At 40.4% G+C, this 24,310-nt stretch overlaps 1 protein-coding gene across 2 annotated transcripts in view; it reads right to left on the reverse strand.

Annotated features, from left to right (window-relative positions):
- Positions 1-24,310, reverse strand: part of LOC122531959 — an 89,927-nt gene that overhangs the window by 39,620 nt on the left and 25,997 nt on the right. The window lies entirely within an intron of this gene.

Genomic DNA, 24,310 nt, shown 5'->3' on the forward strand with positions numbered 1-24,310 from the left:
CTGCTGTTTCTCCAATTATCGTAGAATTTTCTCTGTCTTGACGCATGAAATTTGACGCATTTCCAATGATTTATTTGACAAATCTTGACAGAAGATCCTTTTGGAATTTTCGTTTTCCTTCCAAAGAGAAAAAAATCGAGATTACTTGACAAATTGGAAGAACGTTTGACAAAGGAATTTCCCTAATGCCCCGAGTGAAAAATGAAAATTTCGATGAATAAAAACGACATGGCGTCGTTTCCTTCAACTGGCTCCTATTATTCCGGTAAAAATTCGTTTCTAATCGCGAGCCACCCGAAAGGGGCATCTGCCCTTTTTCCACCCTTACCGAGGCTCTCCAAGACAACTGCCGATCTCCGAGTGAGGCAGTTGCGGCGTCAGGTGGCGATCGTTAAAGACGGCGATCGTTCGTTGCAGTTAAGGGAACAAGGGTTGACAGAGAATAGGGCTCCGAAGGGTTCCTCTGCCCTGGCTTCCGTTTGAATTGATAACAGACATTACGGCCGACGATTAAAATGATTAGTCTGCGATGGGGATGATCGATGCATCGTGCTCTTTTGTTGTAATGAACGTTGGAAGTATCTTTTTGGAAGTATTAATAGGTTTCCTACTTTTTTTTTTTTTTTGTTTCTTTCCTTAAAAACTGTTGTGACCAGGTTATGTCAAAGAACAATCTGTTGTTCGCAAATACGTGACATTCGTATTATTTTAGAAAATTTAAGCGCAATGAATCGAGCGAGTTGATTCTCTGAAATTTCAGAAGTTTTTATTAGTCGTACGCTGAATTGGTTTTTGAAGAACAATATAGGTAATTTGTTATCCGTGTGTGACATTGTCAAATTCCTGTCATTTTAAAGAATCTAAATATCAATTTCTTCATTGAAATCAGAGGGTTGCAATGTTTCATTTTACGCATTTATCAAAAGTATTTCAGTTGATTTTACTTTGCATCAAGTCACTATACAATTTTTCACTGTATTATTTTTGAAAATGACTTCGTCACATTATTCACTGTCGCAACTTTTTCATCTCGTTGTTCAGCTCGACTTTATGCACAACCTGGTGTATCATTCCAGAGTTGCTACAATTTTTCGCCACATTATTCAAGAGCGTTATTTGTTGTTTCAGTTGTTTCACTTTACTCGTATAGTACAGCAGTCACTGCAATTTTTCTCTATTTCCTTAGCTTCTCTTCTGCACGCAACTGATTCATAAAAAAATTGTTGCAATTTCTCTTCGTACTATAGTTGCTACAAACTATAACTAATTTACTATATTAATCAACGTTTCACATTATGTACAATGTCTCGTTGCAAGTAAGTGTGTACAATGCTGTAGGATGTTACGAGCCAATTGAATTTGCTGATCATTCACGATCCTTTATTAATCCCATTCGATTCAGTTTCTCTCTTCTTATGGTCTTATCGATCGCTGCTGCATCTCAACGATTAATAGGCTTCGCCGATCGTGCCGATCGTGCCGATCGTCATCGCTCGTTGCACAGCTCTTTCGTCAGCGACACCGTAGCGATTCCACCGTTGGGATTTTTTCCCACACGTCAATGATATTCGTCTCGCTGTCCATCTTTCCTGTGCTCCATAATCTCGACTTTCCAATCGATGCCTACACCCGACGCACCTAGTTCCGCGTTACTTTCCGTTTCTTCTCGCCTCGTACATTTCCCCGCTCTTATCTTATGCAAATAGGAAGCTGCGAGGAGATGAAAGAGAAAAACGACGAATCACCAGTGGAACGGAAGAAATGAAACGTAAATCTTTAACCGTCTGTGTATGTTCTCGTTCCAAAAGCCAGAAAGCTTCGAGTGGATTGTTAAAAACGAAGAAACTCTGACTTCTCATTCGTAGAGAGAACTTATTTATTCTATAAAAAGAAATTGAAGAGGTCGTCGATGAAAGCCGAGATACAAATTTTTAAATCCATCTTTTCGTAATTCCCTATTTTTTTTCCCCCCCCTTTGAATTTTAAATTTCAAGCGACTGAATATCACAGATAGAGAGAGAGAGAGAGAGACAGAAACATTGAAGCTACTTTTCAAGAGAGGAATTTCGAGTCGAGAAGAGACCGTGAAAATTAAAAAAAAAAAAGAATAAAACACGCAGTGCAAGTTTTTAGGAATTTTCCTCGCCCGCTAAGTGAAAAATCGACGGCTGGCAGGCCGCGGAATTTCGGATTATTCCGATTGTTCCGTTTGTCTCGCTCGGCGAGGCGTTCGAGCGCCCGTGATAAATAATGCCCGTCAGCACGGCGGTGCGCGGCAAGTCGCTGGAAACTTTAACCAATCGCACGGCAAAACGTTCGCCTGACTCGAAGACCATTATCTCAGCTGGACATCCGAGTAATTTTCTACTGTCATTTCGCATCGAACTATACAAATTCCTCTCGTTGCGAGCCCGCGACGCCGCGCAATCCGTCAAACAACGCTCGTTAATCGATCGATCGCACCTGTTTATCTTACCGCGACCCGATCGTCTAATTGGATTTCACAATGATTTTTATCCTCCTGTTGTTTGTCCTATCCGTTCCCTTCGTGCGTACAGTTGCTCGTGAAGGTATTCGAATAATTGTGAAAATTTGTTTACGAATATATCTTGTACGTGTTACGGAAAATATGAAATTTTGACTTAATTAATTAATGTGACTGTAATCCAAACATGTGTATTTAACAGCTAATTATGCCAATATTTTTTTAACATTCTTCGATATTTATTGGGATTATTATGACTATTCGTGCTATTTACTAATTTTTTTATTAAATATACGTATGTATACTGTCAGATTAATTTCAAACAATAATAATAGATTTAGAAATTTCAAAATGTTCCGTGCAACATACGTAAAATATTCATAAATTACATACTCGCTGTATGTATCCGTATAGAACAGAGAGAGAGAGAGAGAGAGAGTAAGAGACATCGTTTAATAATAATAAACATACATTACATATCGTAGACTCGATTCAAAATAACGAGTTCACGTACTTTTCAGCAGCGCGTTCACACCTAACGAAAGATTCCACACCAGAGAAAAAATGCAAAACACAGCCGTTTTTCATCTTCCTATCTGCTAATTTCAAACAGAAGCCTGCCCGACAAGAGACTCGCGAATGAAAGCCCTTGAAAACTATTCCCGATTATTAACGACACGTATCAGCTTGCTCTGTGAACGAGTTTCCTCCGCTCGTATCTTTCCCTTTCGCTGAATTGTACCAGTCTCGTTCGACCATTCCCGATAACACCCGTGTTTCAGTATTTTCTAAATTCTCCTGCCTTCTCGTTCAATAAAACTTTGCAAAGGAAAAAGAAGAAGAAAAAAAAAAGGTTAAAAATACCGAAGCTTCGCTACATTCGCGAGGCGATATGTACGTAAATTTTCGTGAAGAGAGGAGAAAAGGAGAAGAAATCGTTCGGGTAACACGGTGCACGAGGATCGGCGTAGGGCAGTCAATGTTCGAGGCTAATCACGCGGTATTTTTTTTTGATGGACACCGGCGATACTGGGCGAGACGGACCCAGAAACTTTAATGCGCCGTTTCATCGCGGCGACGCGGCTCGTTATTGGAAAATTTACGCGCGTCCCGTCCGCGTCTAACGATCGCCGTGAGGCCGCGTTCACAGCTCGAGGTTTTCACGCGAAAGAGATCTCTTCTTCCTGAAAATCCTCCTCCCTTCCACTTCGCTCGCGGAGAAATTACACGGAATGGCGAACCGTGGTATTACGCGCCTATTACGTGTCATGCACGCGAACCGGAATGCGGCCCCGCCAGTAAAACCGTCTCGAAAACTTCGTCCAGATCTAATCTGACGTCCATCAGCCCCATCCCCTCGTACGCTCATTCATCGGCCACTGAGTGATATTAGCAGTATTCCTGGTATGCGGCTGAGGATGAACAACGACCGCCATTCCTTCCGTAGATTTTGCCATCTTCTCCACTCTGAGATCGGCGAGTCTGAGAAACGCGAGCGTTCAGAACTGCGTGATTGCTGTATCAAACAGGGTTCAAGGTGATGAAATTGCGCTTTAAGTTTATGGATACTCAGGGGATGTCTGAGGATTCTTTTTCTCCTGTTCAGTGTGATGGTTATCGAGTTTGCAGACAATTCGAAAGTGATTCTCGTCTTGTTTCGCCTCGTTGAGACGCGAGTGCGATAACTTTGAATTTTTCAGCCAAAGAGGAAGGTTGGGAAGAACAGATGGTTAAAGTATCTTGTTCTCTTTCTAGGTTCTATAAATTTCATATCGGTTTTTGTTTTTGTTTCCTTTTTTTTTTCTTTAACCTCCGGTCTTTATGTTTATTAAGGTTATTACTTGCTGTTGCGGATTCTGCACGTCGACATTAATCATCGTCAGTCTCAACCGTGTCTACTTGAAATTACAAATGTGTTTCTTCTCTTGTTTCTTGCGTCGGTTGCGATTGTAGATTTAATGACAACAATTAGCATTACCTTTTTTTTTTAAAATGCCTCGACTCTTGTCCATGTGTCAAAGAGTCATGATGCGAAGTTAATCGGAATATTGCATAATTCTACTATTGATCCCCAGTCGTTGAGACGTCTTCTTCAAATTTCAAGCAGTTCTCAAATTTTCAACAAATCTTCACAGAAACTTTGCGGAGAAAAGAATTACCTCCCCCAAGTATTGTACTTCTAACTTTTCACCTTTCAAATTCACTACCTTTCAAACAAAAATCTGTCGTATATCACGTTCTCCGAGTTTTCCAAATACTTTTAAATTTCCATTAAAAGTTCCATCTGACGACCAACTTCAACCTTCGAAGAAAAAAAAAAAAGAAAAAAGAAAGAATTCTCGAAAGCCACAGCGACTTTCCCAAAAAAATTTCAGGCACGTTCGTCCCATCGTAATCACGCGCGGTGACATAATCGCGAGCGGAGGATCGTCAGACGGCGAACTCTCGGGGAATGTCGGCCGGTTGTCACGACGCAGGCAGGAATGCAGTCTAGGTGGTGGTCGATCCGATCCGCGGTCATGTCAAGGATGCGGCGCGGGTGCATCTCCTTCGCCTCGTGGCCCGTGCTTCTCTTATTTCGTTTATTAGCCGCTCGACCGGCCAGTTGTCCGCTGGTTAATTGCGCCGGCTCGCGCGGCGTCGCGCGGTTATACAGTTAACCGCGTGTACTCGCCGCATGTGGCACGCCACACCGTCGCCCAGCCTCCGAGACTCTCTGCTCGACCGAGAACGTCCACAGGTAGCTCGGATCTATTTATAGTCGCAGCTAGTACTCGCACACACACACACACACACACACACTCGTGCATCTTATTCGCAGATTTTTACAATTTTTTTTTTTTTCCAGAAAAGAACAGCATTCCGCCTTTCCATTTTGTTAACCTGTTAATTTGTTACGTTGCGTTTTTTGGAGTATCGAGTGGCGACAAATCTGTATAAAATGTGACATTTTATCTATGTGGAGAATTAGAGACTTTTTTTTAGGTATATTTTATAAAATATAGAGTAGAAAATTTTGAGATCTCGCGATCTTCTTCAAAATAGAGTGGTTAATGATTTCTGTAATGATGGTAGAGATGAATTTTCAGTTGTTGGTTGTCTTTGGAAATGGAATGGTCGAGGGATGGTCCTTGTATTTTGTCATCGAGCTTCGACTACCGATGAAGATTTAAACGCGAACTCTTTAAAATTAGGAGGTTGTGAGGCCTCTCATATTGTTACCAAGAAGAAGATGCAAACCACGTATTAAATTGGACTTATGATTCACCTATGGTTTTTCGCAACATTTTTTACTTTGTCCTCGCAAGCATATTTCCACTCTTAGAATATTAACCCGTAGCCTCTGACGTGAATCGAGACATCAACCTGTTTCACAGAAACAATAAATTTTTCGATCCGTCCGATCTTGCCCACATCTCGATAGAACGATAAACATATTCCACGGATCGTAATCATTCTTTTAACACTCGCGAATGCTATTTGTTTGCAAAAAAAAAAAAAAAAGGAGAAAAACGATAATTTTCCACTTACGCGTAGGGGCGTTTAACTCGTAGCTGCTCGTCTAATTGCAAGGTGTAAATGCTCCATTAAAGTTGTACAACGATAAACGTATTTACGAGTCATAACACTCGTGCCAGATGCTGCTACGCAGTGTTCAAGTACAGTATCTGTTGCTCTATTTATGGAAGCAACAGGTCGTTAACTCCACGAAATCACCATTATCTAAGCTAAGAATTCTACGTAACACATATCAGGGCTACATATCGTGCATCCAACAGATCATCCTCTGTTGCACGAGCACCAACGTTGCCTCCGTTGAGAAAGGGCGGGCGAGAGGGAAAAAGAAAATTCACCAAGAAGAAAGTAAATACCTCGGCAAGATCGAACAGAACCAACAACAAACGCTCCGCTTTATCTCTGGAGCCCTGCCGGCTTCCAGCATCAGGCCGAGCCACACCTGGCACCGATCGCGTCCCACCTATACATATCTATTCTACTTGCAAACCTCCTCAACTATGCGCCCGTGCTGCCTGGCCTAAGCCTATCTGACCGCGCGTACTCGTACCGAGCTACTTCGCCGCGGCTAACACGTCGCCGCGTCTGGATGGATTTACTACGGGCAACAATCGGTTTTATTGCTGCTCCATGACGCTGGACTACCTTTAAATTATCCCCTTCCTGGTTCTCGTTAACCTCTACCTGTCAACGACAGTTCGCTGATATCAGAAAATCTAAAGCATCGGTCTCTGTAACAGTTTTACGTCTACGTACGTAGACTGAGAGGTTAAAGTGTTTGCATTCGTTCTTTTATTTCTTGGTTATTTCTTTTTTTTTTTTTATGTAGGTATCGTAGTATGATCTTTATTTTCTCCACTTTTTTTTTTTTGGATGCAGTTTACTTGACTGTTAGGGCTCGTTTTACGTAAGTATCGTAGTATGATCTTTATTTTTTCTACGTTTTTTTGGATGCAGTTTACATGTCTGTCAGTGTTAGGGATTTTGCATTTTTCATTCACTTAATCGATCGATTTTTTTTTTATCGTTGATACCTCATTCGTAGATGTACGTTTCGTAGATATGTACAATTATAGAACCATCGATTTTTTTTCAAAGTCGTTGTTTTGAAAATCTCGTCTATTCTTCTACTTTCAATGCCTCTGAAAATGAAACTCCCTTTCAATCTAATAAAATAATTGCCAATACTTCCACGATATTGTACTCTGTAAGTTTTGTTTCTTCCTCGCGAAACAGTTTCAATCTCAATACAGTATCCTTTATATACCATAACACATAGAAACTCTCGGCAAGTCTCACTATCTATCTGTCAGTATTCTCTTCCTCTCACAATTTCTTTCAAACCTCACCCTTTTCCCCTCCAAGTCCCAGTTTCACAAAATTTCGAGATCCTTTCCAATCCGAAAATAGGCGGTCCAACCTCGTTCTCGTATCGAAACACGGTTCTTACGTTCTGCTCGTTTTCCTCGCACCTAATTAGCCGTTCGGCCAGCTCGCCGTTTCTTATGCATTCCTCTATCTCTAGCTGTTTGACCAGACTGCTTTTTCTTCTCGCGTTTTCATTCGGAATTACTGTTCTTACCGTTCCAAGAGCGAGATAAATGCCGCTTGATGGACGAATCATGAGGTTTTAATGGCACCCCGCTGGTCATTTCGGATCACCGCGTGGTTATTGCTCTCGCCTCCGACCTGGCCGGCCTAGAACTTTATCTACCTTCGCAACAGACGTTATTTTGTATCGATGATTATTGTTCTTTAAAAGGGATCGCTCTCTTCCTGACAAATCGCCGATAAACGTTATCGTATGCAGATAATTTTCAATCCAACGATCAAGATTCAAAGCAAGAAGCTGACGAATAAATAATTGTGCAAATGTCGTTTCGATAAAGTTTATTGAATCGTCTACGTAACATCGATTTTCCAACGATTAAATATCCTGACGTAACCTGCAATCTTCGATCTTACTTAATTAATAAATTCTTAAACGTTGATAGTTTACAATTCCAAAATTCAATTCCATTCAAAGTTATAGCAGTGAGCCGACGAATAAAAATTGTGCGAATGATGCGTCATGGAAGAACAATGGAAATTTACTAGTTACTCAAAACGATTCAATCTTATTATGTAAAAAATAATATCGGTATTTGCGGCGATTAAATATTCTCACGTAGCTAATAAATAATAATAAATCGAACTAACAAATAAACTCTTGAACATTGATACGTCAAAATTCCTTCACGGTTCCCTTTCTTTCTCCGAAATTATTCTCCGCTCGTACAACTCTTCCCAGTTCTACATTCGCGAAACTGAGACAATCCTCCAAAATAAATTGACAACCGCAAGACAGCCGAAACGCTGTTGCACTTTGCAACGTGTACGGCACAGTTTTATCGCGCAAGCCACAAGCACGAGGACAGAGCCGATAGAGTCGGGACGGCTGTACGCTCGCGATCCGTACGGTCGCGAATTAGAAATTAGCTGCCGCGCATTTACATACTGCGCAGGTGGCCGCTCCAAGACCGGCTCACTGTTTTCAGGGTAAAACGAGTTTCCGCCGCGGAAGAGAAAAAAAAAAAAAAAAAAGAAAATGAGAAAGGTTCTCGGCCGACGCTACGAAACCGGTGCAATAAAGATTCGTGATCTATAAATGTGCGCGACGCTAGACCAGCGCAACGAAAAGCGTCGGCCTCGTGAAAAATCGCCGCCTTTATAAAAGCCACCTGTCGCGTTTCCAGCCTCCACGGTTTGATAAGTATCGGGTGAGCCGATAAGCAAGTGGGCTGATTTCTGACGATGCATTAACGCGTTGAAAACGCGACCGGCCGATAAATAAAGCCGCGACGAGGTGGCTTTCGAATAATTATGATTTATCAATTGCCATTCGAGCGTTATTAGAGGAATTACGAATGCTTAATGGCGCGACGATGTTTGATAAAGGAGCTTGTAACTTTCGAAATTTTACAAAGTGTTCTTCCGCTCCGTGGAAAATTGCTTCAGTACTACGCCAGGTCGAGATCAATTGATGAACTCTGCTCTTACGCGACAAATTTCATTGGTGTTAATGTATTAAATATTAAATATTAAATTGCAGTCATATGTTCTAGAATACTCGAGAGAGAGGAAATGAGATTATTTTGAAGTTTCAGAAGAGGAATGGTCTCGTCTTATTCGAAATTCTTGGAGGGGCAATAAATGCAAGAGCATGTACTCGTCAATTTATGGAAAGATATGACAATTTATGAGAGAAATATCCGACCGTGTTAAATATCGAGAAAATAGTCTCGGTCGATAAACGAGAAAATAACTGGAAAACTACCTGTCAGCAAACGTTTCGCTCCATGCTAGCAACTCAATAATTTGAAAATAAAATACGATATATATATCTATAGACGCATGTTGTAAGAAATTACGTTTATGACTTCAGATAACTAAAAAAATATATTATAACATTGTACACGCGTTCTGTATTTTTACATTCTCCAATAAATTAAACAAAAATTCACAGTCTATTGATCGTTAATCGAACTTCATAACGCATATGAACAACATATAAATACAACAATAGAATAAATCCTACTCGTAGAAACTATAGAGTGGGCCAAAAATCGCTTTCTACCAAGATAAACGAGTAATTTCTTTATTATATATATATTTTTTTTAACATTTGAAAGAAATAATTTTTGAAACGCAATGGAAAACGCATGTCCAAACTTAAATCTAATTTAAAATTAACAAAATTAATAATTATACATTTTCTTTTATTTTGATATTTTTGCGAAAAGAACAATAAATTCCTACTTCCGCGTATCAAACATTTCAATATCACGCTCTTCGTAAAAATCTCACCTGTATCGTTCGACTAACAACAATGATTCGAAATACCAAATGAAAGGATGGAAGGACAGATATTTCGAAGAACCAGGAAACACACCATTACAACGTTTCACAATCGCCAACAGCGTCGTATCGATCGAAATGAACTCCTCGAACCCACTGTGTCAGGCTACTCCATAAACCATTCATCTATCCCCATGCGTAATTCCCCTTACAAAATCAATTCCCCCACGTTTGCTATCGCGTTTCACGATATCACGACACCGCTGTGGCACAGCCTTCGACACAGACTGTGACTGGAAACGTTCCAGGCAGCGTGACAGCCGTATGAGTAGCATCAACGGCGCGGAGGGCTCGTTTTTCTGTTCGGCAGGCATTCGCGGGGATGCGCGAACCTGTTCTCCGGGCGCCTCTTTCCGCGCATCAGCCGGATGTAGTCATCTGTATCAATCAGGCAGCAGCTCGGCACTCAGATTGTACACACTTTCTTGTACACAGGTGGAGTTCAACGTGCAAGGCACCGCTCACGCACACACCACGCGAGCAGTTAACTCCAATCAGGCTCGATTGCGCCGGACAAGTGGAATAATTATTGGTCAGCGTCGCGTTATTGAATTATTGGCTCGTTTCGTACATAAACCGCGCCGATTTCTTTCGACGAGCTCGGCGATGCTCGCAACTCGTTCGCGGGGGAAGAAATCGACGTTGGAAACGATAAATAAGGCAGAGGAACGAGGCGACGATTCGCCCGATTGGATGATTGGCCGCTGGATGATTTATTTTCGGGGTCCTTGATGCGAGCCGAGGTCAATTATCGACGTTCAATCGGGGTCAATTACAGCGTTTCGCGGATTCGTGATTCCCTTTCGTGAATTTTATTCTATCCTTCAAGTTTTAAGCTCGCAGAATTTTCAGGTCACGAGGGATTTGTATTAAAACTTAGCGAGTGAAAATAATATTTCAAGACAGGGGAATAGGGTTCGGCCTTGAGGCGTGCCAATTTAGACAATTTCAAATTGATGAGAAACATTAGAAAGTAGAATTTTTGAGGAAGTAAAACAGGATTGAAAGTGATCCAACAAGTAGAATCGAAACTTAAACAATACAATTAAAAAAAGATTTTGAAAAAGAGGATTGATTTAAGAATTTTTTTTCTTGATTGTGACTGTTTTATCGAGCATTGTACGAGCAAGAAATACCGTAAGTACAGTCATTATCCAATCTCGCCACTGATTGCCAGCCATCTTCCTAATCGCGACACTTTCCGCGTTAACCGTGAAAATCAAGCTTTCTTACTTTCGCGAGTGTAACACGTTCTTATCTAGAAATCGTTAGATCGTCTTTAGATCAACGACTGTATCGTCGAATCTAACATTAGTAATTGAGTAATAAAATTACGGCTAATCACGGGACACCGATATCACGCAACGATCTACGTGACTATGGATCTGCCCGCTAATTTCTCGCGGATTTAATTAGACACGGCTCATTGAACGGGAAGAGGGGGAGCGGAGAGATATTCTCGTTATCCTTATACGTATTTCATCTGTTCCTTCGTCAGAATATTATGCACGAAAATTTAAATAAATAGACGAACTTTTACGCATTTGTGCGTTTAATATAAATTCAAAGGTGTAAAATTGCAGAAAATGATATATGATATCAATCTAGAAAATATCCAAATGTATATAAATGTCTTTTGTGACATTTGCGTAAAAACATTCACAGACAAACAAGATTTAGATTTGAAAATGATCGGTGCGGATTTTTATGCGAAATCATATCAAGTATTCTATCACATAGTGTTCCCATCGGGTGATTAAAACACGCGAACTATATGAAAATACGCAGTTCAGTGATCGTCGCTTTTGTAAATTAAATCTATAGGCAAGCGTTTTTACCAGAAAGCTATACGGAACAGAATAGACATTGTGTGTTGTTTATGCTCGCCACTGTACAAAACAAAGGAACGTAAATATTCGTTTTTAGACGTCGATTTTATTTGCGCGCTCACGCGGCCGCCTAAGCGAACACCACGGCCAATTGAATCTCGTAAATCACTCGGGCAGACGTTATGAAAGCGAGGATGACTTAATGCGCTGTTACGGTAATGAGAGACGTGTTCTCGTGCCGCTAAACAGCTCCCATGATGTGCCACTTTGTGCACGCTTTTGGCAAAAGGAATCACCTTTCTCCACGATCTTGCTTGCGAATCTTATTAAATTCTGCACGTTATTCGAAAAATGATCGGTACAATCCTCAAAACAATCTTTAGAATCTTAAAGAACTTCCACTTGCAAGGTGAAAACTATTACTTGATCTTTTATGGTAAAAAATTTTAAATGCAAAATGTGGAATATACACTTTTGAATTAGAAATTGCCCATAATATATATTACCGATAGAAACGTATTTTCTTGAAACGTTGAAATGTCTTCATTGACGTTAAATATGTAGGAGAGTTTAAATAATTATTTACTTTCAGATACTTGTTGCTTTCGGTAAAAAGTTTCCTTTTGTCTATTACACATATACATATATAATTGAATCAAAAACTTAATCAATTTAAATCTGTAATTTTAGAAAATAGTAATCGTACTCTACCAAGCCATAAAACTTTCTTAATTATTCAATTTTTCAAATGAAATGCACGTCAAAGTTTCATTTCCGATCTACTTTCGTCTCTCAATCTCTTCTATTTTTAAACTTCTTTCATCGAGCACGTCGAAATTTGCGAAAAAATTCTTCACGTACGCGCGAGATACAAAAATCGCGTTAATTCTTCAGTCGATTTTAATTCACAGCGATGGATCACGCAGCATGGAATGCAAACCGTGATGCTTCGATTTAAAATTATTTACAAGCGACCTCCTCTCGTTGCACCGTTGCAATGCGTCGATCCATCGGTCCATTAGGGATCATAAAAGCGTGTCAATCACACGCTGCGAGAGGTTAGAAATCGACTTCCTGTTGCGTTCGAATCGCGCGCCGCGCCGCCTGGTAATGAACACGTTACTCTCCTATCCATGCGTCGAAGTCACCGAGAACGCCGTTACTTCTGCTCTGTGTATGATTCTCCGCGTTCTTCCGATTTAATCGCCAGATCCTTTACTTCTCCAACGACGTGTATCGATATTCACGGTCTCTAACAGAGAGATTTCGTTTGGAGATTTTGTTAAAAAAAGTTATATGTCTCAACAAGTTGAATTTGAAACTTATTTTCAGGATTATTGGTAAGGAATGCTGGTCCGATTTAGAATTCATAATTAATTATAATGAATTTTCTCATCAGTGAAAGTTTTATCGATTTAACATCTTCTCTCTCATTAATAAATAAGAGAATGTTTAACGGATGAATATGAATAAATGAATAACAGTTTACAGCTCTATTTAATAGTAATTAGTGTCTCTGTATAAATCATATAATACCTTTCTCCTTGCACTAGGTGAAGCCATTTTATCCTCATTTGAATAAACAATAAATCAATTTCAACAAATCCAACTCCTGACTTCTAAGGAAATCTCGGGCGATGAAACAACTTTTGGGAAATTCTTTTTATCAAAAGTTTCCGTATAAAATCTGTATAATTCTCTGGTAATGTAAAGTTTCAACCTGTTCGTACCTCGTGCAGCCGACTTGGACGGCTTGTTAGAAGGAACTTGGAGAGAAGCGGCGCGTTTCGAGAAAGTGTTACGGCGCGCTGTGCGGCGCGACCTTGGCACGGCGCGGAGACGCGCGTCGGAACGTTTCGCAAATTGCCGGAAATTTCCGTGGGAAAACTGCGTGTATTCTGCCTGCGAGTGTGGCGACGTACGCGTAACAAGCAGGCTGTGGCATCGGCTTAGGCGTATCCTCCGACATGGTCCTGCACTTACTATAAACAGCTCTTTCGCCGAGGACGAAGAGTACTTTATTCGTAATTGTTTCTCCCAACGCTTTACTCGTCGAACGCTCCTGATAATTTTCCACAATAATCTTGCAATCTTTCTTCATTTAACCTTTTGCTTCTTGTTACTCGAAGGTTTGACAAGATTTTTGATTTTATAGAAATAGAAGTTCCTTCGTTTCAATTCTCCTCAGAATCAATTCTTTTTAAATTTTTCTTTTACGAAGATTTGAAAATTAAGATGCTGTTGTTGTTTGTGTAAAAGTTTGTGTCTTTTGGAACCAAGTTACGAGTTGCTACACATTTTTCTATTAGATATCTTTGTCTCGAGAGACATAAAAATAATCTCCGGTGGAAAACTGATTTGACAAGACCACATTCTCTCAGAACTTAAAAATGCTACGAAAGAATAACCATGCTACGAAAATAATTCCGTGGAAGAACGAAGAATTTTCAACGCAAAGTCTCTTTCATCTTGTTCGAAATGCTCACGTCACATCGCGAAGCTTCACATCCAACGCAAATATAAAACGGTCGTTAAATCCCACACTATTACGAAAATTTCAACTGTAACAAAACATCCTGAACGAAACTCACCTGTTCGTGAACCGACAATGGAATTTAAATGCAGTGTTCGTGTAATTTCCATTCTGTGTCGTTGAAAGGAAGCGACGAGTTCAAAAGGTAACAACCGTCGCTCGATTCAATTACCCTCGTCAGATTTCACCTAACGAACTGTCCCTCATTGACACCAGAAAAAAAAAAGAAAAAAGGGGAAATGAAGGGAGTGAGAAAAAGGGAACGTTCAAAGGGGAGAAAGGACGTAATTATTCGTCGACAGGAAGTGACAATTTACATTCCTGGTCGCACGTCACCGTCTGAAACCCCTATTTGTTGGCTGGCAGCAGGTGTAACGCTCACCCCCATAAATGACCGGATATTTTCCGTGTCGGTACGTGCGTCACCGTAGGAAACCGTCACAGTACGAATTAGTATAGCGTAATGGCAGGTCGTGCAACAAGTGCGACTCGTAGGTATCAGGTGCATGCACCATTGGACGAGTGGTTGAACCGTGGCACGTTGAACGCGGCCGTTAGAGGATCGACTTAGCACGTGACTGAGACGATCAATTTGACATACTACGTATGATATACACGTGTATCAGGGAGGATCTCTCAATCGTGTCATATGAAACCATTTCGAATACAGACGAAGCAAAGTATCGTAGTGGTTGAATTTTACAAACTGTGCAAACCAGTTTAGAATTTTCGAAGCCTCGAATTTTTTAAAGTTTCGAAACATGGGCAAAGTTTCTGAAACCTTGGAGTCTTTTTTTTTCAATTTCCGTAGTTTCGACGCATTGAATGTCTAAAATTTAGAAATCTCGACGCGCCGAATTTTCGATGCTTCGTTAACGTTAAATTTTCCTAAAATTCTTAACTTTCGTAGCCTCGAATCATCAAAGTGTCAAGTTCTCGACGAACTTCCAAGTCTTGGATTCTCAACGCGTTGAATTTCCAACACTCGGAAATCTCAAAATCTCAAATTCTCCACTCGCGGAATTTTTATAGATTCTATAGTGCTCTCGATGTGGGAAAAATTTCTAAAATTTTCTTGAAATTTTCTTGAAATTTCCGTAGTTCTATGCCTCAGAGTTTCGACGTACTGAATTTCTAAAATTTAGAAATCTCGAAGCTTCGAAGCGTCAAATTTTCAAACTCTCAACTACCGAGGCGTCGAATTCTCAACGCGTTGAGTGTCCAACAAAATTCACAAAATTCTCAGACTCCCTGCTCGATTTCCGAAGGTCTTCGAGATCTCAAAACTTTCCGCGGCATCTTCGACATTGCTGTTCGTTGCCAAAACTCAATCAGTTACTTACAAAAAGATAAAAGAAAAAAAAAAAAAAACAGAGAAAATTCTCCCCAGAAACCCTCGATATATCGCGACGAATAGATAGATATCGATAGAGAGAACGAGAAGTCGACGAAAACGAGCGAGTATTTAGAAACGATAGCGCGATATCGGATCGTAGAAACGGGGCTGCAGGCTACTATCTGACTCGTAATTATCGGCGTAACAGTATTAGCCGGTTGGGAACGTAGGGGGGAGGGGGAGTAGATAAGGGCGAAGCGCGGAAACGATGATCGGCGTTAAAGGAAAGCGAGTTCGAGGCGTAGAACGAGCGAGGCGAACGGTTCGATGTATCGAACAACGCCGTGCCGGTGTCTGTCGGTATCAGGTGCAGGGCGTAGGATAGGCGCACACTGGTGAACGCAGCCGTTGCTCTGACCAGGCACGTGAATGAGGTCTATTCTTTCTCTCTCTCTCTCTCTCTCTCTCTCTCTCTCTCTCTCTCTTTCTCTCTCTCTCTCTGAGCGTATATACACGATCGGTCGAACGTCGATCGGGTATCGCGCGGCATGCAAGGAGGCGGGTCAAGATTTATCTAGCAAATAACCTCCTGTTGCTCGCACGTACCATGTGTGGCAAAAGTTTCCAACCGTTTCCAACTCGCTTCTTTTGTATCATTCCTGTAAACTTTCAATCTGTTTCTGTTTCTTCTTTCTCTCTTTCTTGCCTTCTTTCTTTTCACGTTACTGCCGGAGTCTCGAGACCGAGCCAAGCGGAATTGGTGAATTACGTTCAAGCGAGTAACAGTTTCAGACTGTGTAGATCGTAGATAGGCCGTGGATCTCGGCAAATCGTTCGAGATGCGAAAATTCTTGTATAGTCGAAATTTGCAATCTTCGAAGGAATATTTGAAATTTTGACTTTTGGAATCCTCGAAGGAACTTTCGGTGGCTTCGTCGAGGCTTCGTTGCTGAAAATTCAGTGCTCGAAGAGTTCGGCTCGTTGAGAATCCGAAGCTCCGTATCTCGAAAAGCTCGAATAATTCCACGTGCTTCGATGAACGTAATTTCCGCTCCGGGTTCTATTTTTAAATCAGCTAATTTACATTCCTATAACGTCTCTGATAAATATTAATGTTCCTTCTTTTTTTTTTTTTTTCTTTTCGCCGCGATCGCGTTTGAATATTCATAAATTTTGGCGAAAGAATTTGTCGGAGGGACGAGGGGGTTAAACGCGTGTAGAAAAGATTGTTACCGTTTCAAGGATGGTAATTAAACAGGCTGTCGCGAGCCGTTTCAGTTGGAAAATGTTCCCACGTGCACACACGAGGTTCCTTGACTTCGCGGACGGGATCCTGGGGTCTTTTAATTGCACAGTCCTTACTTGCACTTTCGTTTCGCGACGATCCTAGAATGCATTCGCGCGGACGCGAGTTATTGCTCGAGTTACTGCCGTTCTAGAAAATGGAATTCGCTGGAAAGCGAGCCGGCTCGGGCAACCCTGCTAATGGCGTGTTCGGTTTTATTGATTGTTTGCTTCTCTTCTTCCTTCACGCGTCAAACGTGGAATAATTATGGTCGTGGGGTTCCTCTATAATAGAATGTAATAACACGGCTTGATTCGAAGGAGGTACGAACGGATTTATAGAAAAATCGGTATTCAGAACTGTAGGTCAATCGTCGGCTAAGAAAGTAGGTTGAGTTTAAAAGTATGTCTAAAAGGATAATCAATAGGTAATTGACATTTTCAAAATGACGCGATTAAGGTTGCAAGCTTAAGATGAAAAAATATAGACGATTCGAGATTTTAATATTTTAATATTTTAATATTTCAAGTGCCGAGAAATTGAAATCCAAACGGATTGGAATTTTTTATATTTCGTGGAATCGAAAGAAGAAGAATTTAAATAGCTTTTTTAATTTAAATAGATTTTGTACATCCTCCAGTTCGAGTTTGTATTCTTAAATCTTCGTTGAATTGTCGAGCCTTCAATTGCCTGAGGGCTTAAGTTTTCAAAGGCTTTTTGAATTCCTTGAGCGTCGAGTTCCAGAAATATTTGAATTTTCATTAGATTAGATTCTTAGACTCGTTAGATTTAGAAAGCATCGGATCTTTGGAGTTTCGCATCGAGTTTCTGAAGCGTCAAAGTTTTTTTTTAACTCTGCGCGTTCCGAAATCTCCGAAATTTGATATCGATCGAACTTGATTCTCATCTGATTTTCAACGTCTAATGATAAATGCCTAAATTCTCAAACTCGTTTAGTTATCCAGAGGTAGAGCGTGAAAAGGTTGAGTGTGAAATATCAGGTGATGAAACACACGGCAATAGACGATGAAAAATTCTCACGGCGATTTAAGCGCGGCTAATTGGAAGTGCACGCCGCGACAATACGATCGATCGATATGAAGGCACGGGCCTCGAATAAAGATCCCAATAATGACTCACGGAACCTCGAACGTTCTACAAACGTTCGATTTCATCTGCTACAACGTCTCTTACGAGATTGAGAACAACTTTGTTGCTTGACAACAGGCATTCACAGCAGCCTTATCTTTCCTTGCTATATTAATTAAGATCCTTTGTTCGCGATCCGTAAGTCTTTCCTTTGAGATGATCGACGAGGAGCGATCGAAACTGAGGTTACGTATTGGGAGTGGTTTGAAGTGGAGAAAGCCAATTCGAAGAAACGTTCAGAAACGTTTTACGCTTCTTCGTTCCGATTATTAACTGTGTTTAATGAAATAGAATTCTGCTGTAAAATGACACATTTTTCTCTATTGATTGTCGATTAAGTCGATTATTAATTTTATAAAATTCATGCCCGTAGAATGTCTGTACCATTCATTTGTCCGAAGAATATAACGTGATATTCATACGAAGTGAATATTCGTAGAATTTCATAAATAATGATGCATTCGTAGAATTTTATACCAATAACCTTTCATACAGAAAGTTAGTCCAAAGGAGGGCATTTTAACATTTTATATCCATTGTTAGATGAAATTATTTTACATACTAGTTACGTGCACTTACGTCGCATGCCAAAAGGAAAAGAAAAAAAAAAAGAAATAAAGAACATTCAGTTGCAATTTTAATATATCTACACTCTCGATATCGCAGAAAGGAGAGATTTCAATTTCCAACGGTGAGTCGCGGCAGAATCGATTAATTCGAGCAAATGCTTGATTTCAAGAGCGGGGAAACGCGACCTCCTAGCATAAAGCTAGCGTCATAGTTATTAAGATTTCTGTAATTCGACGGAGCCGTGGGTGATCTTCTGAAGCGGCTCTAACGAGGCGCTGGTCTTAACACGGTTGAAATGAAATTTAGTGCTCGCAGCACACACGGCATGCAAACTATGGCCGTGCAGGCAGGCAATCCTGCGAGATACAGGCCTCCGCCACGATTGCCATCATTAGAAGGTAACTCGTTTTGCAAACTCGTCGCACTCATTTTTCGTTCCCTCTCTTAAATACTGGGCTACGGTGATTGGAAACTCCTCGTTACTGAAATCTACAAAAAACTCGAGGAGGGGAGACTCGGAAGGAAGAAATTTTAAGGCTCGAAAGGGGAACTATAAACTTGGAATTCTCGAAGAAATCCTTGACTGAGAAAATAAAATGGAGATTCACGATTAAATAGCAATTGGATATTGGCTCAAGAAAATAGGAATTTACAATCATCTTAATTCCAAAAAAGCAAACTCTAGAAAAAATTTTATTTCTAGAAATGATCGTAGAAATTACTGTTGAGAGATTCTCCCGTCTACTATTTTCGTTCCTGTGTTTTGACGATCGAGTTGAAACGGAATTGGCGAAATTGTTTCTTACACTGGAAATTTTCAATTACAGACTCGTAAATTACTCGAGATGCAAATTTTAAGAGACACAGCGTCCGCCATTATGGTCGCCATCATCAGAGACCAACTCGTTTCGCAGCTTCTCTATCCTTTTGCTTCAGTCGTCTCAGCATTTCGAGTCTTTATGTTGTTTGATCATTGCACGATCGAGCAATTCGTTATCAGTTCCCCTTTGGCGTACATAATATAATCTCAAACTTCCTCTCGCGGGTTCCGCCTCGCGATCAGACTTCCGTCATCCACTGCTTTCTTTTCTCTCTCGTTTCTTTTCTGTGTTTTTTCTTTTTTCTTCAGCTAAGTGGTTACTCGTTTCTAACGGTTTGAAGAAACGGGATCTTTCTTGGCTTTCATCTTCCGCAAACAAACTCGATTTTATCACTCGAACTACTTCTGGCGTTTCGTAAGACGTTACGCACAATTTGTTTGGTTTCTTTTTTTCTTGTAATTTACAGTCTTGAGCATTGATTGATAGCGTAACGAACGAACTAGAAGACGTCCGAATTTTACTTTCCTTCGACTTTCTCTCGAAAACTTTCCCGTTTGTTATCAGCGAGTTTTTCCTTTTTTTCTTTTTTTTTTTAATAACAGGATTTTTTATCGCAACTTTCATCTCGAATCGAATAGTATATCATTAGTAATTAATTAATGATTAAAATAGTATATCTCTATTTAGTTAATTCTTGAATATTTTGGGTTTCGATGTTGGATAGAAATGAAAATTAGTTACAAGGAAGATAAAATTCGTGCTTTTCGAAGAAAATCGTGGGATTGGAGAGCAGTAAGGATTCCGCGAATTTTGTAAAATTTGAAAAAGAAGGGCAATAAGAGTTTCATGGAACTTAAACGTACTGTGGAATTCAATTCTCAAAGCTCTGAATTTCTAAAGTTCTTCAGATTCAATTTCCTAATTCCCTCAGTTTCCTAAATTTCTTTTAATTTTCCAAGCTGCGAATCTCTGAATCTCTGAATCTTCATAGTGTTGAATCTTCAGTGCTCAATATTTTCAACTGTAAATCTCTAAATCCTGAGGAAACTCCAATCCTCCGAATTTCCAGACCAATTTGAAATTTCCAATTCTCTAAATTCTCTAGATTCCAATAAATCCTCGAAACTTCAACTTTCCAAACATTTCCAAGAATTCTCAGTATCGCAGATCTCCCGACCCTAATTCTCAAAATCTCAGAAATCCCTGCTGCATCAAATTCCATAGTCACAAAGTCCGAAGTCGCCAATGTTCAACGTCAGGGAAACTTTGATAGTTGAATGAAACGAGAAAGATAAGAAAATAGAAGGAAGATATTTCCCTCGTTAGATCTTGCTCTGCGAGCAAGTATGCCGTAGTAGTGGGAGTCCGCGAGGGATGGGGGAGAGGAAGGGAAGTTAAAGCCGCCACGGGGGTTGTATATCTCCACTTGGAAATTCTGCGGCGCTCTTAACGAGGTGCCGGACGACGGGAGCTTAGCGCTCGTGGCACGCACCATTGCGCCAAACGGCTCCCCTATATAACCGACCGCTTGTTTAACAATCATTATTTGCGAGATATCCGACACACACACGCACACACGCACACCGGTATCGGGGACAGATCAGATCGAATCTCTTTGCGGCTCGAGTCCACCGTATTGTGTTCCTAACCGCGATCGATTCTCACGGGCGACAGCGCCACGATTCTGAGAGATCGCCCCCCATAAACCACCCTGCGCCTCGTTTTTCGGACCATGGCTTTCGGTTACCTTGCCTTACGATAGTGACGATAAACGCAAGAGAGTGATAATTTTTATTAGCTGGGAAATTTAAATAAATCTTAAGATCGTTGACTTGAGGTGACGACGGATTACGGGAATGTGATTATAATTTTCTTCTTAGAATACTTACGACTTAGAGGGTGGAAATTTTCCGATGAAAAGTTACGCTATTAATCTGCTAGATAAGTGTTAATGGATCGAATTACAAACACACTGATTATTGATAGATTTAATATAAATTATGAAACATATATTAATGTTTAACTCTCATTGATTCACTCTCTATCTCGTCTCTCATGCTTTGCGTCTGGGGATCTTCCCAATCACAACTGTTTCTCGTCATTATGCCCGCTCTCAATTGTTCTCGCATACATCTCTCTCATTTGTTCTTTCTTTTGCCATGAAATATATCAAACACTCAGATTACATCACACCATAATTATACGCACACTCGCTCATCCTTCCATACAAACATTATGTATATTCACTACCACATAAGAACACATCCTTTTTTTCTTTAAATATTGAACACACAATTTGCCACGAGTATTCTTTTCCCACGTAGCTTTCAAATACTTCTCTTTTGAAAAATCGCATTTCTTCGTCAAATCTTCAATGGTTCTTAACCATTTATTGTTAAGTACAAAGATCAGACGCTTCTTCAGGATTTGTTACATCCAAAATTCCACCACGTCAAAAGTGTGTTTCTGAAATCAAAACCCTTGTTGTTGTTTCCAACTGTAAGTTTCAAATATTTCTTCAAAGTTTCTTTCGTTCTTTCACGATCTTTCGAAAGTAATTTTACTTTCTAGCAATAAAATCTGCTTCTAGTAACTAAGAAATATACTCATGATCGCGAATATATTTCGAGTTCTCCGTCGCGTTACCGTACGGCCAGTCGGTGGAAACGTACGTGCAATAGCAAGGTCTTGTTTATCCGGCGACCTTCGTTCGGTATCGTCTCCGACGACGACGACAATGGCCGACGACGAAACCGTCAAAGCGACCTGATTTTCCCTCAATTACGCCGTGACGCCGGCCGGATGTCGAGTGAGAGAGAAAAAAGGAATTTGACGTCCGTTCGGCGCATCCGGCGCGGGGAACCCGTGACGCAATCGTACTCGAGAGCGAAAGGGAAAGGCTTGAACGATGCACGATCGAATTTAACTTCGAGATCGACTTTGCTCTCTACGCATTAAACAGCAGTTCAAGCACCGATATTTTTCTGGTTTTGCTAATTAATTCCTTTTTTATGGGAACGCATTTTCGAAAGGAAGGCGGGAAGAAGCGAACCACCGTGTGACTTTACTTGAAATAAATGTAATTTTCCTTCGCCTTGTGAGGTAACCTTGTAAACCTTCATACCATCAACGAAACAAAACGATCATCCGTACCTGTCACGGATTAAAATCGAGGATGGAACGATTCGAATGGATCAGATGGTAGTTAATTTGCCGCTCGAGTGTCTTTGTATGGTGATTTCTGTCGGAAGACACGCCCTTGATCGGAGCGTTTAATCGCAACCTTCGTGTCTCGGCACGTTATACGCGTAATCGCCGTAAGTTGTTACAATTTTCTTACCGTGATCGTTCGACCTATTTTGTCACGTGTAAATTTCAAAAGTAATACTATATGATGCTATATATGCAAAGCCCAAGTGGCGATAAAATAAATAAAATTAAATTAAACTAAAGAAAATTCAAGAGATTCAAGAGTCTCTCTGTCTATTCTCATTCGTGGTTCGAAGGAAATCTATACGGGAATTTGTTCGCCGGCTTAGCCATTTAGTCGAAGCACCAACGAGTGTACCGGACACGATAAAAACCTTGTCGACTTCCTGTGCCACCCGCCTTCGAGCAAGGTCGAAGTCTTATTACGTGTCAGATACTCCTATCTTACAGGCTAATCAACCTGCCAAGGCCATCCAAAGGGAATCGTTTTCTGTTCGATGTAAATTGCGAAACTTCTCACCATTCAGACCCCGTGGAATTCGACCGAACGAAATCACCTGTTTCATAGAATCGTTCTTATCTCGATGTCGGACGATCTTCGCGATCTTTGCTGTTAGTTGGACTCGGGTTCAAAAGTAATTCTTCTTTGATATTTCCTTCCGTCTAATTTTCTTTCGAGTTCTTCGAGTCACAATATTGCACTCTCGATTTCAATTGTGTGAAATTTTCACGCAATTGTAATTAAATGAGAATTCTCAACGTTCTGAATTTCTAGAGTCTCAAATTTTCAAATCGTCGAATTCATCGATTCGTTAATTTTCTAAAGCTCTGAATGTTCAAAATTCTGAGAAGCTTCAAATTCCCAAAGCTGTGAATTTCTAAATCACTGAACTTCTCAAAATCCTTAATTTTCTGAAGCTTCAGATGTACAAAATTCCGAATTCTCAAAGTTTTAAATACCCTGAATTCGTAAATCATTGACTCGCGGAGATTCGAATTCCCTGAAGCTCCGAATTTTCAATCGTCTGAATTTCTTAAAAGAGTTTCAAATGTTCAAATCGTCGAATTCCAAAGTCTTCAATTTTCTAGAGCTCTGAATTCTTAAAATCCTGAGCCTCTGAAGCTTTGAACTTCCAAAGCTGTGAATTTCCTGGAGTTCCAAATTTACAAAATTCCGAACTCTTGAAGTTCTTTAAATTCTCAAAATTCCTTCGCCCCCCAAAAATCTTGAATGTTCAAAATTCTAATCTCGTCCAATATTCAGACATTCAAATTTTAAAATCTTCGAGACACTTAACTTCTGAATCGTCGTACTCTTCTAAAAAATTTCTAATTGCCCAAAGCTACGAATTTTGAACTTTCGAATCTCCATGTTTATTGAGCTTTTCAATTTCTCGATTTCAAACCACCTCAACCAGATTCATCTGAGCACAATTCTCTCTGTCAGAAAAATCATTCTTATCTCGACCTTTGAACAATCTTCGCCATTTTATTTATCGGTGGTCTCGAGTTTGGAGCAACTTTTCATTTGAAAATAGTTGGCTGTTGAGTCACGGCACTCGCCCGTTGCGTCGAGCTGTTCCTCTAGTAATTACAACGACCTAAGGCAGTGCTATAGTCGAGGAACTTAATTGATCATAAAGGTGATACGGAGCAGCGTGATAATATGCGCTAGCAGC

This window comes from Frieseomelitta varia, unplaced genomic scaffold (genome assembly GCF_011392965.1).
Source record: "Frieseomelitta varia isolate USP_RPSP 00005682 unplaced genomic scaffold, Fvar_1.2 scaffold_428, whole genome shotgun sequence".
Classification (NCBI taxonomy): Eukaryota; Metazoa; Arthropoda; class Insecta; order Hymenoptera; family Apidae; genus Frieseomelitta; species Frieseomelitta varia.